Source organism: Octopus bimaculoides, chromosome 19, assembly GCF_046866305.1.
Source record: "Octopus bimaculoides isolate indiv1 chromosome 19, ASM4686630v1, whole genome shotgun sequence".
In the NCBI taxonomy this organism is placed as follows: Eukaryota; Metazoa; Mollusca; class Cephalopoda; order Octopoda; family Octopodidae; genus Octopus; species Octopus bimaculoides.
The window spans coordinates 14,841,855-14,860,794 of record NC_142946.1 but is presented as its reverse complement, the minus strand read 5'-3'; positions in this window follow the sequence as shown (position 1 = coordinate 14,860,794).

Genomic DNA, 18,940 nt, shown 5'->3' with positions numbered 1-18,940 from the left:
AACGAAGTAAAGGAAATATATATGGATATTATCATAATAATAATGATAAAATAACAAACAGGAAATAAATAGAAACATAAGTTTTCATGTTTAACACCCAGCGTTCGTAACAGAATATGATGTTTGGCTTTCCAGCGTAAACATATATATTTCTATAAGAAAAATCTGATATGATAACGAGTTTTATAGACAGACAGGCAGACGTTAAGATTCCGATACGCAATGATTTATTTGGCGATGTTAGCTTAAGCAGGCATGTGTTTTTCTAGAGATACATCAATGCGGTTATTTTGGCTGAATCAAGAAGAAACACTTTCATGATAAACTAGGAGCCAAAATAGATGATTGATAACATTTGTAAACTTTACGGAAAGATAACAAACTTTGTCCTTTGATTTCTAGTCGCCTACACCATCATATTTTCTCTAACATATAGTCATATATTTATCGCTCTAAAGCCAACCGTATCGTTCGATTGGAAGTTAATCAGAGAGTGGTATCGGCTGGACAAGCAACATAGCATATAAGCATACACATATAGGCATGAACACACGGGTACACACATAGAGAATACGCACATATAATTACATACATACACACACTGGCTTCTTGATAAAATTCTTGTAAAATAGTTTTATCCCTTTTTGAATTTATTTATCATATATATATATATGTATATATATATATATATATATATATATATATATATATATATATATATATATATATATATATATATATATATATATATATATATATATATATATATATATATATATATATATATATATATATATATATATATATATATATATATATATATATATATATATATACATATATATATATATATATATATATACACATATAAATATATATATATATATATATATATATATATATATATATATATATATTTATATGTGTGTGTGTGTATATATGTATACATATGTGTGTATATATAGGTGCAGGAGTGACTGCGTGGTAAATAGCTTGCTTACCAGCCACATGGTCCCAGATTCAATGACACCTTGGATAAGTGTCTTCTACTAAAATCTCGGATCACGCATTATCCTGATGAACCCTCACTCCTTTTCGATTCACTAAAGCGGGTATTTTTATCTTCAGACTTCGTTCAAACGCTCTAATTGCTGACAGAAGACTTGAGCAATGATTGTTGTATTAGGTGGTAACAATTCAAAGTGAATTACTCCTTTGCAATCCCATCAGTTAGAGAGAAGAAACTTTTTCCCATGAAGTTCCCTTCTCGGTTGTAGTCGAGCTCTTTCCCTTTTACCAATCCACTGTTTACGACGTTTAACATTTTGCTAGAAGATCCATTTTTCGTCACCAGTCACAAGTCTATTCAAAAAGGATGAAATGAGTTTGTGAGAATGGAGAGAAGAGCAAATGTCGGCTCGGGATTTGCTGTTGCTTTCGGATAATTCATGAGGCACCTACTTTCCAAGTATAGGAACATTTCCAAGTTGTTGAATATGACGGTGTCAGTTGTATGGTTTCAAATAAGCTTCATTGCCAATTCTTCAACTGATAATGCTGGATTTTCTTTAAGTAATTCCTCAAGGAGCTTATAGTCAAACTCAATTGGACATCCTGTTAGATCTTCATCTTCAAGGCTGAAATCTCCACTTTTGAATTTTGCAAACCATCTTCTGCAAGTTTTTTCAGTCAAGCATTCTTTCCCGTAAAATAATATTTAATTAGTTTAAATGTACACAAATGCATAAAAATAATTTTTACTTCCCTTGGACATTCTAAAATATTATTAAATTTCATTCAATTTTAAAAGAAGTCATATATATATATATATATATATGTGTGTGTGTGTGTGTGTGTGTGTGTGTGTGTGTGTGGGTGTGTGTGTGTGTGTACATACACAAATATTTGTATGTATGAATATGTACACTATATGAATGGATGAAATATCAGTATTTAGGAAATATATTTCCGTGGCCACATGCTTGCACACTTGGGTAGTCAAACAAATAACAGTTAAAACTCGCTCTGAACAACAATCGCTGTGAAAACTATGTGTTGATACTGTTGACATTGAAATATTTTGGAATTTAATTGCCACATTCTGATCACTAACGATTGCCTCAGTATTACAGAACAGATGTATTCGTTCTTCATTTGTCCATAAAACTCAATATCAAAAACATTCAAAATAAATGGTTTACATGTCTGTTTGTGTACTTTATTCACTATAATATTCTGAAGGGTGGTCCGTTTAAAGAAACACAAAATACTCTGGTCAAAAGTGCTGATATACGTTCGGCGCATTAGCTTACACAAGAGGATTTGAACTGCACTGCTCATATCCAGTACAGGCAGAGACATATTAAGAGGTAAATGGATATAAGAGATTTAACGACGTGTTTTGATATTCTTGAAAGACGGCTTTCATTGAAGTAGTTGATATTGGTTCTGTCATGATCCTGTATCATCTGTTGAATGGAATGGGATTTGTATGTTATCTAAGAAGCGTAGTGTTGGTAATTGTCATACAGAGGCTTTCAAAATGTAATTGAGAAATACTATTTATTCTACAAACTTTCCAAAGCCTTACTTCACTTCAAATGTGCAGTCCAGAACTGAAATTCAAAAGATCTAATAAGATTACAGTTTGGAATCGAAGCGTCAAATCACTCATTTGATTTGGTGTAGACTCTAAGAAATTAATGGAATATTGCTGCTACAGAATTTATGTCCAGAATTTGAGAATAACAATGATCCCTAAAACAAGGGCAGACTGAAACCCATTAGTTAACACAGAGTGAGACATATGAGGTCATACGTAGAATATTCTTTAAGAACCTTAGAGTGATTTTCCTAACAGCTGCCTTACATTGGAAAACATTGGTTTTAGAAGACAAAATCTCCTAAGGATTCTGACGCAATTATTGGCAGAAAAGGATTGAAGTTGAAAGATGGAGCATTGAAATAAGTAGAACAAATTCGCTGCAGTAGATATTTGGAGCTGAATGGGCAAATCTTGGAATACAAACACACCTGATGATGATGATGATGATGATGATGATGATGATGATGATGACAATGACGATGACGATGATGATGATGATGATGATGATGATGATGATGATGGCGATGATGATGATGATGATGATGACGATGATGATTATGAAACATAATATACAGCTTAACGAAAAAAATACAACCTAACACACTTCGGTAAAGAGACAACCACACACTCTTCCCTCGCGCCAGCAATCACACACTCTTCCTTGAGGCTAAACCCGCGTGGTATCCAAAACTGCTAAGCACCTTGGTGTTACTGTTGACAACAAAATAAGATGGAATTACCACATAAACAACAAAGTTGATATGGCTTGCAAGGCGTGCTCCTGGAACCTCAGGATAACCGGTCTAGAGACGCCCCTACTATAATTCTATTTTTCTCGATCTTAACTTTAAAACTGTTGTCCAGTGTGCCCCCCAACCACACACACACGATACAGAATATTGTGAAAATTGAAGCTCCCGAGAGATTAATAAAGAAAAAAAGAAAGAAGATATAACAAGCCTTGACTATTGGGATCGACTAAACATTCTCAGGATTTACACCCTTGGACGCCTTAGTGAGCGCCATATCATCTGTATGATGTGGAAAATATTCCATCAACAATGCCCAAATTATATAGATATCAACATTAGAATTCATCCGTGCCGTATCAAGACACTACGAGAAAACTATTTCACCTGCTCTCTTCAATATTGTGCCAGATTACATAAAAGAGGAAAGTGATATCACGGCATTCAAACGGTCCCTAGATGATTACTTCCAACACATACCACACAAACCACCCACACCCGAAAATGTCTCTGAAAACTAACTCTGTACTCGAATGGACAATGGTGCTCAAGAGCTGATTTTGTATCTCTACCAGGAGGTGCTATTAAATTAGACATGGCCTGGCCCAACATTGGCCGAAACTTATCATTTTATCAGGAGGTCAGCACGAAAAAAAAGAAAAGTTATAGGTAAATTTTCCAAATAATATGTTATTAATCATATACATAATTATAACAACAGATTTGGCAATACGCCTCTCCACACACTGAAATAGACGTCACATGGCGCTAAATCCACCTGAAGCACTCTCAAAACTCAGGTTGTAGTCGAGTAAAAAAAAATGATGATAAATTAAGCTTTTGGTTAATCGTGTATAAGATCACATTTGAAGCTAAAGATAACAAAAAAAATATACCCACTGCTATGAACAGTGTCGATATTCCGTTGTATAAATTCACAAGTATCTACATATACCTAGACATACCTCACGTATAAGATCTATTTTCAAGCTAAAGGTAAAATATATACCAACTACTATTATCAGTGTTCATATTGCGTTCTATAATGTATAATTATCTACACATACTTACAAGAGCAGGTAGGGTCGCACAGAAATATGTAAAGACACCTGTAAAAATGATTGAAGAGAAAGATGTAAATGCTACGTTTACTGTGCGACGGCGCTGTTCCTGTAGGCGTGTGTAGATACTTGTACATTTATACAACGGAATATCAACACTCATGTTGACAGTAAGTATATCTCTTAACTTTTAGCTTGGAATGAGATCATATAGGCGATTAACCAGAAGCTGGAATTTATTGTTTCTTTTGCTTGACTAAAACCTGTGTTTTTAGAGATTTTGAGATTGTGTTAGCGCCATTTCGCGTTATTGCCAATCCCTGGTTATAATTGTGTATATAATTATTAATATAATATTGGGGAAATTTATCTATAATGTTTTCTATTTCCGTGGTGACCTGGCAAAATTCTGAATGATTTTATCCTTTATCACATAATTAATATGTGAAACTTTTACTCCGGATCAAAGTTGCATTCGCAGCAGCATTATTTTGATATATAACACGTGGTTGAAGAGAAAGATGTACATTCTGTTTTTACTGTATATTTATGAAAGTGTGTATACATAATGCTGTGCGACGGCAATGCTAGTATTGGTGTGTGTAGATACTTGTACATTTATTGAACGGAATATCAACGCTGTTGATAGCATCAGGTATATTTTTTACCTTCAGCTCGAAATGAGATCTTATATGTTACAAACCAAAAGTTTCATTATCTTCCTTTGCTTGACTACAACATGTGTTTTTAGAGATTTTGATGTGATTTTAGCGTCATTTGGCGTCTATGTCAGCGCGTGGAGATGCGTATTACTAATTCCTTGTTATATTTATTACTGTCATTATGTATATGTGCATATATATATATATATATATATATATATATATATATATATATATATATATATATATATATATATATATATATTAGCTGCTTTCTCGTATACGAGCTAGCCATTGCTAGGAACAATCCCTGAAAGAGTCATAGTTGATGCAATGTGAAACCCTTGTACGACTCTTGAACCTGGTGAAAGATTTGCGCAGTTTATCGCATAATGCACTGCTGTGCTGGCTGGCAGAAGGAACGGGGCCACATAATGAACTCTACTGACATGCCTTTTCAATCCTCCAACTGAGAGGCACACCACTCCACAGGCTGCCCATGTTCGGATGTGAACAATAGCTATATGCCATGGATCGATTCCTGTGAGTTATTTGATGGCATGACTCAAGCACATCCTCCTTCAAATCATACACAGAAAAATCAACACTCCCTTATATATGAAAATGTAGAGCAGAATGTTTGAAATGTAGTCTCTTTAATATAGAAAAGAGAAAATATGTAGTGTGTATGTACTTAAGTGACGCTTTACTTTATTGGCAAAGGTGACATTCAAATAATTTGGACACACAATGTACAGAGCCAGAAGTGTTATTTCAAAGCAGTTTTCCAGCGCTCTAACTCTTTGGCCTACGAACAGCCTTACATATTGATAACAATATTTACTTACACAGGGGCGTTGGCCTGAATAGAATTTAAAAAGTAAAGATAGCGAAGAAATTATTCAAAGTTCTTTTTCGTTTTTAGCTTGATGCTTTGCCATTGCTCTCATCTCACTTCCCAAATTGTTTCTAATTAAGCAAGAGACAACCTGATTTCAATGTGAGGCGACAAATCAGATATACATGAATAGTCCAATATTTTATTGAGCTTTCAAAGAAGCAAAACAAGAGTGAAATGAGCAGGATTGAGCGCCCCCCCCCCCCCCGAGATTAACACCCTATAAATTGCCTACTTGGAAAATCTGTCTATCGCATTGTGGAGATTGCATCTATGGAGGAAGCTACTTCTGCCAATTTGTTTCTGTCTTTCTTTCAGAAGATTTTTTGTTTAGATGCGTCCTTGATGGTTAGACTTCTAGGTACATTTCCTTATTGTGTTTGACCTAAATTCCAGCCAATTTGGTAACCCGCTGTATCATATCTAAGACATAAAATATTTCGTTATCTACCAAGTGGTATTTTTAATAGAACTTATAGTGAACAGAACTTCATATATAGTATCTGTAAATTTCTGCTCACTCCTTCTGAGCTAACATATTTCCTCACCTTAATTCAATAAGAAAGCAGAAACATCCCTGTGTAGTTTGTGTGGAATCTAATCTCAAACTTTAAGACCTACAATGAATGAGTGTTCAGACCTGGTACAGAATGAGTCCCGGAAGGGCATGATAAAGTTGCATATTTTTTACGGCGTTTTGTTTACTCTGTCTGGAAGGCGGGCAGGTGATGGCATCTGGGTGGATGTTGGTCTTCATAGATGTGTCAATGCCACTTTCCGGAAAGGGAAATTGAAGACCTCACACACGGTCGTGTTAGATGTTGATAAACTATAATAGGGATAAATTAAGGCTGTGACATTCAGCAAACAAGCATAAAAGAGACTATCATGAACTAATGGTAGAAGATTGCTCGAGTAGTCGTGAAGTCTGATCTAAATGCATAGAGCAAGGTTTTAGTCATAAATTATTTAACAGTTGTTATTTAAAGCTTTAATGTGTTGAACTGGAATATAAGTGAATTCATGAACATTGACACGATAATTCGGAAGCTGCTGACATGTATTTAGATGCACACACCAAAGGCCTGCGCGCATTGTCTTTACCTTCCCAGAGCACAATAAGTTTAGAGCTTCATATAATTTGAAATCCCGACAACACCATCATAAATTGGTCTTATCAAGATAAGATGAAGCCTTCGCTCCATCTTATCTTGGTCAGGAACTACCAAACCAATGTAATGAAAAGTAGAGATGATTCAAATTGCCGATTCTGCTCGATGAGACATAGCAGAGTGGTTAATATGTCAGCGTTATAATATCATCACCGCTGAAAAATTGTACGCGGAGTTAGAAAGTGTAACAACTCTTAGGGATTTTTCAGCACCTACAGACAGAACGACCAAACTTTATAAACCGGATGTTGTTGTCAAGATGCCAAAAGACTAAAGTTTGTTTATTAGTTGACATGGATATTTATTATGATCATAACATATTGGCAAAAGTATTTGACAAGCTAAGAAAATATAAAGATTTGATCATTGAAGCTGAAAAAAAAAATGTGGTATCCCATGGCGATTACAGTGCCAATGGCTGTAGGAGCATTTGAAATGGTCAACAATGGAACCGTAAATTATTTAAGAATAATCTCTGGCTTACCATTCATGCAAGAAATGCAAAAGAGTGTTTTAACTAGTATGTCACGTCACAAATACTGAGAAGCGCATTGCCACTGTAAGAACGATTACAGCCCGTGTTCAATTTTTACTTTTTTTAATTTTTTGTCTCTTTTGTCATGCTTTCTTTTCTTTTTTTCCTTTTTTGTTTCCCTTTTTTTCTTTCTCATAATTTAATGTTGTAAATCTGGTGTGTTAATTTTAATGGTATATCAATATATATAGGGAGCTACTTTGCTCTACGTGTCGGGAAGACAATTGGCAAGAAATAGAAAAGAAATGAAAGACAAATAATAAATTATTTTCAAAATTTTATTTAATAACAGAAAATAAGAAAATACAAAATGAAACAAATGGAACTTAATGTTATATTTCTCAAAGAAAATAAACTATCTTTAAGAAAAGGTTACAAATGTACTGAATAGAATTATTTTCCTATTATATTGAAGTACAGCGAATTTAGATCTATAATATTATCTAACTTAATTGATGTTACTCACGAACGCAATTTTGGTCCAGTTAACGTCTTTGATCATAAGTCTCTTCAGATGGAAGTCGCATGACACTAAAGAAGAACGTCATTCTGCTTCTGCTTCTGAATTGACTCGGGACTAAACTACAATAACAACGTTCTATTGATCTTATGTCTTCAGAGAGAGCTCTTACTTGAGATTAGAGAATACTGCCTGTGATCGTTAGTCCAGAGACAAGGCTGAGTTATACTAAAAAACAACAACCTGTCATTGTTCAAATACTTCCTTATTCAGAGATGAAATGGAAAAAAGCAATAACATACAATGTTTTGAAAGTTACGACATGATTTAATATTCTATAAAATAGATAAAATATATGTATATTTGTTTTGTTTAACAATCCAGTCATTTGTTCAACATATGACGCAATATCCACCAATATATGCTGATGTGCTAAAGTATGTAGTATGGGGTAAATCTGATAAACAGTTTCCCTTCTACGTTGATCTATGACATATGTTTCAACGTATCTCTGAAAATGATTATACAAAAGGCTCTTTGAAATTTACCGGCGTTTTTAAAACATTGGAATTCCCAAAACAAACTAAATATCGAACGTTTCCCTCAAAAAATAATTCACCACATAGCTGCGACCCATACCACTCTTCTGAAAAAAATGATAAATATTATTTAATATTGCTTAATACCGTTTTGTCAAGAGTTTTATAATGTCTTCTTAATTCATTAGCTCTATTGGAAAATTTACATACAAAAGCAGCCTAGTATTGAAAGTGGAGCCAATCGTGTCGCAACATTTAAAGCCACCTTTCCGCCATTTTATTGTTACCACCTACTCTTGGTTGGTGAGGCGTCACAGGGAGTGAGCCATGGCTCGAGACAGCCAATAAAATGAGGGAGGTAGATATTCACTGTGTGCCATCAAACCGATAGTTTATTCTAGGTTGTTCGAGAGAGCGTCAGGTCGTGCGTTGTCCTGCGGCAGAAGAGCTCGATGTCTGTTAACCAATGTCGGGTTTTTTGCCACACATTGGCATACGTGCATGAGACACCGAGCAGCTCTGATACTCTCCGAGTGCTGCTCGCACGATTTGCCTTTGGGGCTCGAAGCACGGCTTTGGAATCCACATTTAAACGCCTACCTAACCGTATGCAATCGTTAAGCTCCTTTCAACCCGAGATTTCTTCACCGAACCTCTCATTACTGTACTACGGTCAACTGCATCTTCGCCTTTTGCTCAGCAAATGTTTTTGGTTGATTTTGTTGTGATGTAACAGTATTGTTCGGATTCGGGAAACTTATGTACTCGAATTAGAATATAATGCATGTTCATCTGTGCAGCTTTCAAATCATATATGGAGTGAAGCAATGCTTAACATGTCAGCACACCAACACCCTCGATGCTATCAAACTCTGCCGAATCAAGAGCCTAAAACAAAACTTGATCTTCAGTTGCATCTAATGATTATGAAATATCAATTCAGAATGAGAAGCAGGTTTAAACTTGACAAGCATCGCTGCCAAATAATTATTCCGTTCAAAGTGGCCATATACAAAACTGTGCGATTCCCATTCAATTCAGTTGGGAAAGGAATATAAAACTGAAACTTGCATGACTACATTACATTATATTCAGAAAAATAATTCATATAGTATACATCAAAACCAATGACAAAGAAGATAATTTCAAGATCGGAATTTACCCCGGGCTCCAAAAACCAAACTTCATTGATGGAACGTAGGTGTACACATCATATCATAACTTTTAATTTATAAAGAATGAATTCACTACATCGTAACTGATCTTCTGATTGAACCAAGAAGATCGATGTCATTGGCTGTCAACAGCGGCATCTCTCGGTCGCTGTCATTGATATTAACATGCTACAAAAAGCGGAAAAAAATAAATTCAAACCGATGTTACTACTGAAGCTTCGAATTCTATACAATATCCATTTATTGTCCTGAAACATAGCAAATATGAACAACGACAGTGATAATGTCGAGGTCAGTTGATCAATGAAACACGATATTATGTTGTTTAACCAGAAGTAAATTACCTTCAGCGTACTAACTTGTGAACAATTAGATTGTTTTGTCTTCCCTGAAGTATTCTGCACGTTAACGACAAGAAAATAGCTTCGCATCTGTTCTTTAAGGCGTACAGATTTTTCCCTTATATGTGAGAGCGTTTGCGGTTTACTGCCTCTATCTACAATCAGACTGTGAAGTTTATAGAATTACTGTGTAGTCAGACCACGTCTAGTTGATCAGAAATAGATGAGCATGTAATTGAACACATTTTATTTGCCAATTATCTTTTTCCTCTCCCTTCTTTAATCTGTATTCGTAACCATCACTTAGTTCTTTGCAGTGGTTAGTTTATGGTGAAACTTGACAGACAAGGTATCATATACTCATAAACATTCACTACACATACGCAACACATACAAACACACAGTCATACACACATATACACACACATGCATGTAGACACAAACACTGAAACGCACAAACACACACACACACATATAGTTTATATGTGTATGTAAATACATATGTGTGGGTGTATATGCGTGTGCATGTGTGCGTGTATTTGTGTGTGAGCGTGCGTGTGTGTGTATGTGCACGTGTGTTTAAACATACATATATATATATGAAGTAATGTCGAATGCTCCTTTTCTGATTTTCACAGTTGATTGTCCAAAAACTGTATCACCGTGTGGAATCAGTAATTTGATACATGTTGCTGAATTGTTTCTTATTTAATTTCATATAATAATACATTGACATTAATTGTTTAATATTTATTTTACAACCTTGATAATGAGCGGTGAAAACATGGCCATTAGGTTCAATTTATATTCCCTTTGCAGAAAAGGATTGACTGCAAAGGCAGCGGCGAAAGAAATTAATGCTGTGGAAGGCTCAGGGGACTCTCAACGAACGTGACGCACAAAATTAGATTAGGCTTTTCAAGGAAGACAAACCAATTAAGCAGACCGTCGCTTGTGGAGGGTACAAAGATGTGGAAGACCGCACTCCCACGCAAAGACCGCTGCCAACGTAAGTAAGCGCAAACTTGACGAACTTGAAGGGACTGAAGTGCTGCTTCTCTCTGCCAACTGTGCAAGCCTTGCAGCATCAAATTACCACCTTTACCGAAGCATGTTCCATTTCGTGACCGGTGGTGATTCAAAAATGTGGAGGATTTTGAAAACAGGTTATGGAGTTCCTTGCTTCGAAATCAGGCAAATGTTACGAGCAGGAAATTGAGCCCTGGCATAAAGGTGGCAACACATAATACAATATGAAGGGATATATATATATATATATATATATATATATATATATATATATATATATATATATATATATATATATATATATATATATATATATATATATATATATATATATATATATATATAAATATATATATATATATATATATATATATATATTTTCACCATTCCATTTCTTCTTACATTAGCAACAGTCTCAGCTTAGCAATAATACATTCTTGGGCGCCTAAAATCGTAACGCCATACATGTATCACATTTTCAGTTAGATCTTTAGCTGGTTTATACGAATATATGTGACACGAGAAAGAACTAGTAGATATGGCGCCGGATCATCCATGTCTTTACTGAATTAGCAGTAGAATATAAGAGGTTGATGTTTTTATAATTTATACTGTACTTCACCTTTTGCATTATTGAGGTGAATGGTGTAGGTGCTAAAAGCCGTGTGTAGTGCACCTACATTAAATTAAGACAAATGCAAGCGGAAGCCAAAGATTAGAGAAATATTTGTTACTTAGTGTGTAAAATTTCGAGTGTCATTGTATATGTTTCAAAAGATTACTACTCAAGCTGGAAGTAAAAATTCAGTGGCTTCTTAGCAGTATGAAAGAGGAAAAAATGTCTTTCTTTTCCAAATACCTGCAAGCATGATCGGTGATGAGCGCAGACATAGATATATCTGTATATCTTATATGCCCTCAGCCATATATCTACCAATCTATCTAATTAGCTGTAGGTGCATATGCATGACTATGTGTATGTATGCTATACTCACACATACACACACATACACACATACACACACACACACACACACACACACATATATATATGTATACATCTGTGTGTTTGTGTAGATACACACACACACATATAAAAAAGAGTGCATAATTGTGAATAAATCACAATTATAATGTAGAGGGTTGTAAAAACCCTTACATGTCTAGAAATAGCAGGCAAAACCGCTATAAAGCCACTATAATCATTCATATTATATCTCTTCGCAATAAAAGCAGTCGGCGGTCGATATAAAATTCAAAAGCTCAATGAAAATAGCAGGCTAGTCTTCTTTTGCAATCTCGAAGTTAGGAAACAAAAAGAATCCACTATTGTTGTCCCGAGAACATACTTCTAGATAGAAATTAACCCCAAAATCATAGCTTGGGGTTTAAAATGTATCCCGACCGTCAGTAATAATGAGTTAATCTCTATCTACAGATCGAAATTCTGAATTCCAACATCATGCATAGCGTGTACAAGAAACGACCAGTAAAACAAGCAACGGCGAAAAACATCGACATTTTATTTAGATTGAGAACTTTAATTACAAGACATGTTGCCCGCCGACATATTTTATTCTGAACAGATACAAGTGGTTATAGTGGCTTTATAGCCGGTTTGACTGCTATTTCTAGAAATGTATAGGTTTTTACAACCCTCTGCGTTAAGATTGTTAATTATTCACAATCATTTCTTTTATAATAAATTCTTTTAATCGCACGTTCTAGCCACTTTGAATTGTTCAGATTTTACCCTGCGTAATGTATTTTGATATATATATATATATATATATATATATATATATATATATATATATATATATATATATATATATATATATATATATATATATATATATATATATATATACATATATACATACATACATATATATATATACATACATATATATATACATATATATATATATATATATATATATATATATATATATATATATATATATATATATATATATATATATATATATATATATATTATATTATTAAATGATTGATCGACACGCATCCTCTTCCAAGTAAGCTTTATCTTAATAATTCTGATGCGCACTCTATACGATCTTTTTACTCTTTCGTTTTTCTCTCTTTTCTCTCTCTTATTCTTTTACATCCTTTTCTCCCACTATTCTATTCTATTACTTTGTCACTTCTCTCCTGTGCTCCTCCCTTGCTCAGGTGGCTCTCACGTGACCATCGGCCATATTTCTTTCTTTCTCTCCTTTGTAGCTGGAACAAGGAAGCCGTGTTTTTGTTTGTCTACTGTCCTAGCTTGATTTACGCGTTCGTTACCACAACCTCGTTTATGGTTAGCAACCCTTCTTGTTTGTTTTCATTGTCCTGTTTTTGTTACCCCTAATTTCAATTAACTACAGTGAAATTGGAAATATATCACAATAATGCATTTGAGCTTAGTCTCTTCACAGAGGTGGAAATACGATATGCTAGTTATTTGAATCATCACTGTAGTCGCACACACACACATACACACACAAACACACACACACACACACACACAGACACACATACACACACACACACACACACATATATATATATGCAATATAATGCATACAAATTATATGAATACACGCATATTATCACATATGTGTGCGCTATCACAAAGAGAGCTTTCATTGATTCAGTAAGCCATTTATTTTTTTGTTATTTACATAGGATCTTTAATATGAACGGAAACCGAATTTTATGCTATCAACTGCTATTTTGATGGCTTTCCATTTATTAGCTTATTAATCTTTATGTTTCTTACGACAGTTCCATCTTTTCATTATCTTCCCTATCATAATCATTATATCATAGTTTATTAATAATCCACAGCATTATACACATTGTAATAATTTTGCTGATGGCATTTCCCTTTCTTGAACGGATTGAGATATTTATTTGAAGAGATTCTAACAGCTGCTTCACCACCTGAAGTAGTTGATAATGGTAGATGCCGTGATGATTGAGGTGATAATGATACTGGTGATGATAATAGCGACGAGCTACATCAGCAAATATGACTGTGGTGATGGTGATGGTGTAGATAATTTTGTATCAAAGATGAACATTTGTATCGACGTGAATGACGACAAAATCGAGTCAATGATTACCATGGAATTAACGAAGATGGCGAATATGACAACGATGAACATGAGATGGTGATGTCAGTGATGATAATGATTTGGGATATAAAGAAACGATCGTTTGTGTTGATGATGAAGTATGCGTAAGTTGATGACAAGAAGAAGGACGCTCAAGACAGGATTGAGATGTGAATGGTGATATTGACAATGAAAGTAATGACAATGATGATAACAAAAAGTTTGTTGTGGTTGATTTTGTGTATTGTTGTGTTGTTCGCGGTGTTAACGATTGTGATGGTGATGGCGACAATGGACGATGGTGATGACCAAGAGGAGATAGATAATGCCGAGAATGCTGTTGCTGCTCCCATTGATGATGGTTATTATGATGACAAAGACGATGACGGTTATAGGGATGATAATCTTCATTACCATATTGATTAGAGCGATGGCGTCTGAATGCAGTGACAAAGGCCACGTTGATCATAGGAGTCATAGGAATTATGAAATGAAACATCGCAATGAAGAAAAGACTTCTTGAAATTATATATATATATATATATAATAATATTATTAGGGACAAAATCCAAAATTACAGGTAAAAAAACTCAATTAAAATCAATTTATAAAAAATTAAATTGAGCCTTATAGATAAAGTATATATAAAATATATATAGTTTTAGGGAAAATAACCAATTTTCAAGAACTCATCGATGAAAATCCACTATCACATATAGAAAAATTAATAATTAAAAGCACAATAAATGAGTATAATATAAAGTAAAGTAAATATCATAAGATAAATATAATAAAAAGATTACACGTGTTTCATAACCAATTTTCAAATAGAAAAGAAATTTAAATCGATTAAAATCAATTGAAATTATCTAAAATAAGTTCTATTCAAAAATATAGCTACTCGTCAGATCGTAAGTAGAACAATAATTAGATATATATCTCAACCAACAATAAGTACCAAATGAATTAATATGATATACTTATTATATAAAGATAGAAAAATTATTTAAAAAATATCATAATATCAAAATAATAACCATTCAATAATCATCCCTTCATCCATAATAATAACATGTATATTATATACAAAAAACATCTTACCTAAATTATCATTGTTTTAAATTATCATTGTTTTAAATACAAGTTGAACGAAGTTTAAGTTTAAAATAATAATGAAGATAAAATTAGTACATATTTAACCGGTGTAATAGTTAAAGCTATACTATTTAAAGCTAACGACTATTAATATTTTTATTTATTTATTATATATTAGAATTTAATATTAATATTTTTATTTATTTATTATATATTAGAATTTAATATTTATTAATATGTTTTATAAGATAACTATAGTTTTTTGTTCTTTTTATGTTGTTAGTTATATAAATTTTAAATTTTTCATTCATTTATTTAAGTACTATTATTTCATTCATGCTTTCGTATTCTATTCTCTATTTTAACGTTCTTTTTTAACGTAGTATTTTCGCGCGAACTCTTGCTTAAAACGCTATAGCTATTAGATAACGTCTTAGTTTTTCAGTTTGAATTACGGAAAAATTTGGATAAGTACTGTTTTCACTTTGCTAAAGATTTTCTACTATTTGAAAATAATATGTATTCTTGTTTTTATACTATTCATTTGGTTCTTTATAGATTATTTTAATAGATAACTTATTTAACACTATATTATTTAGGAGTTATAGTTTCATTTCAACATAATATTAGAACTTCGATTGGAATAGTGTTGATATATTTTCGATTATTTTTGATTAATATTATTTGATTAATTATTAATCTTTATAGTTTATAATATCGTTAAAGTTTTTTTTTTTTTTTTTTTTTTTTTTAAATCAAAACTTTGTATATATATATAAAGTTTAACCTTTTATTCTTAATAATTTTTTCTTTCCTAATTTTTTCATTCATAATTTTTTCCATTCATAATTTTTTCATTCATATTTTTTATTATTACGTTTGTAGAAATAAATAATCTTGTATTTTTCTATTATTCAATTGATCTTTAATCATAATTAAATAAACGTCTTTAGCTTTAAATAGTATAGCTTTAACTATTACACCGGTTAAATATGTACTAATTTTATCTTCATTATTATTTTAAACTTAAACTTCGTTCAACTTGTATTTAAAACAATGATAATTTAAAACAATGATAATTTAGGTAAGATGTTTTTTGTATATAATATACATGTTATTATTATGGATGAAGGGATGATTATTGAATGGTTATTATTTTGATATTATGATATTTTTTAAATAATTTTTCTATCTTTATATAATAAGTATATCATATTAATTCATTTGGTACTTATTGTTGGTTGAGATATATATCTAATTATTGTTCTACTTACGATCTGACGAGTAGCTATATTTTTGAATAGAACTTATTTTAGATAATTTCAATTGATTTTAATCGATTTAAATTTCTTTTCTATTTGAAAATTGGTTATGAAACACGTGTAATCTTTTTATTATATTTATCTTATGATATTTACTTTACTTTATATTATACTCATTTATTGTGCTTTTAATTATTAATTTTTCTATATGTGATAGTGGATTTTCATCGATGAGTTCTTGAAAATTGGTTATTTTCCCTAAAACTATATATATTTTATATATATATATATATATATATATATATATATATATATATATATATATATATATATATATATATATATATATATATATTTGTTTTGCAAGATTTTTTATGTGAAATCGTGTGTTGAAACAGATGTTGTTGTACTTGGGGATGGTCATATTGCCAGTTTAGCCAATAAAAACACACGCACTGTATATTTGGTGTTATTTTTTTTTTCAGCTTTATATTACATTAATCTTAATCTTAATCTTATTTCGGCCAGAGTTCTTTCGTCACACTTCTGTGACCTCATCAGTGGTCCTTTGTTTCCTTCTTTCTTATGTGTGTCTCACCTTGCTAACTATCAGCCATTTTGTATTTTGTATTCCTATTGTATGTGTCTACGCATGCGTGTCCTTCAATGTGTCTGTGTCTTTTGTAAGTGCATGTGTGTATGGGGAGTGTCTGTATCACCTATATTCTCTGTTAATACGTGTTCATTTGTATTAGTTTTTATTTATTTATATGTTCATGTGTGTGTGTGTGTGGTTTTTTTTTTGGTTTTTTTTAATGTGTTTAATTAAATTTTGTTAACGTATGTAGTATTTAATTCCATTTGTTTATCTATGTATTGTATTATACTTTGTTCCTATTATTGGTTTATGGGTAACATGTTGTCACATGATGTGGTTTGTTAGTGGCGTATGTTAGTGTTCCATTCTAGTTTCCTATTCAGGCTAGGTTTCCCTTCTATTATGTGTGTAGCTTCAGTAATTTGTCTAAGTGCTGCATCACTGCTATGTGTAGATAAGATTTTAATTTCTATGTTGTTGATTGAGCCTCTATGTTCTTGCTCAGCGTGCTGGTACATAACTGATGAGTTCTTCCCTTCCTTAAGTTCCCTCCAATGTCGTTTGCCCGCTCCCCTATACTCCTTGCTGTTTCGCCTACATATGTCGTTGTCTTATTTCTGCATCGTCCCTCTGTACATCTTATACTATAGACCACATTTCTGGTTTTGCAGTTCGTTTGTGGGCTAAATCTACATACGATACAGTTCCTATCAGTGCAGGGGGTTCTACTGAAAGGGTATGTTCTACTGATAAGGGATTTGATAGGGATGCCTGGCCTTTCAACAACCTTAATTCTTAGCTTAAGTTTGTCTAGGGCCCTTCTAAAGCGGTACGCCAGTTCGCCTCTAGGGGTGGTGTCGACGAACATGACGCTTTGGTACTTGTGGCTATTGTACCATGAGCTTGCCTTCCCTATTTGCTTCTTAGTTCTTTCTATGGTGTTCCATGATTTGCTCCTATAGAGTGGGCAAATCCCATTCCTATCGTTGCGTTTGATTGTTTCAAACTTCTTCATAGCTCCTTTGTAAACCCTGATCCTTTCTTTATGGCTGTAACCCGAGAACTGCATGCGGTGGACGAAATGTTGTATATGTCTCTTTAATTATGTAGGGTCGCACATGCAGGAGACATTTCGCATTACTCTGACGAGGTCTGCCATCAATATGTTGAATTTGGCATTGTCCGCAATAGCCGAGTTCCGGTGGGTCAGGTACTTGGAGGCCATAGGTTTTGTATAGTGTGAATGGAGGATTCTGGTTTTATTGTTTTTAGTTTCTAGCCAGAGTTCAGTATCTAATACAGGTAATCTATGGTTAGGGTGTTTAGTAGGGTAGTCTATCGTAACTCTAATACTCTGGTGGATGGAGTTAGCTATTTGCTGGATGCTCTCCATAGTCTTAGTTTCTATTTCTATTTCAGGGGTACTCTCTTGTGGGGGTGTCTTTACCACTAAGTTGATATCATCGACATATCGAGAGTACACATTCACGAGTATGGAGTTCTGTGTCAGGCGTTCCTTAAGCCTTCTGTCCCACCATACCATGAAAAGATTGGCCACATCACCGGCGATACTAACCCCGATGGCTGCCCCCTCGTCCTGGGCGTATAATTTGTTGTTAAATTTAAAGGTGTGG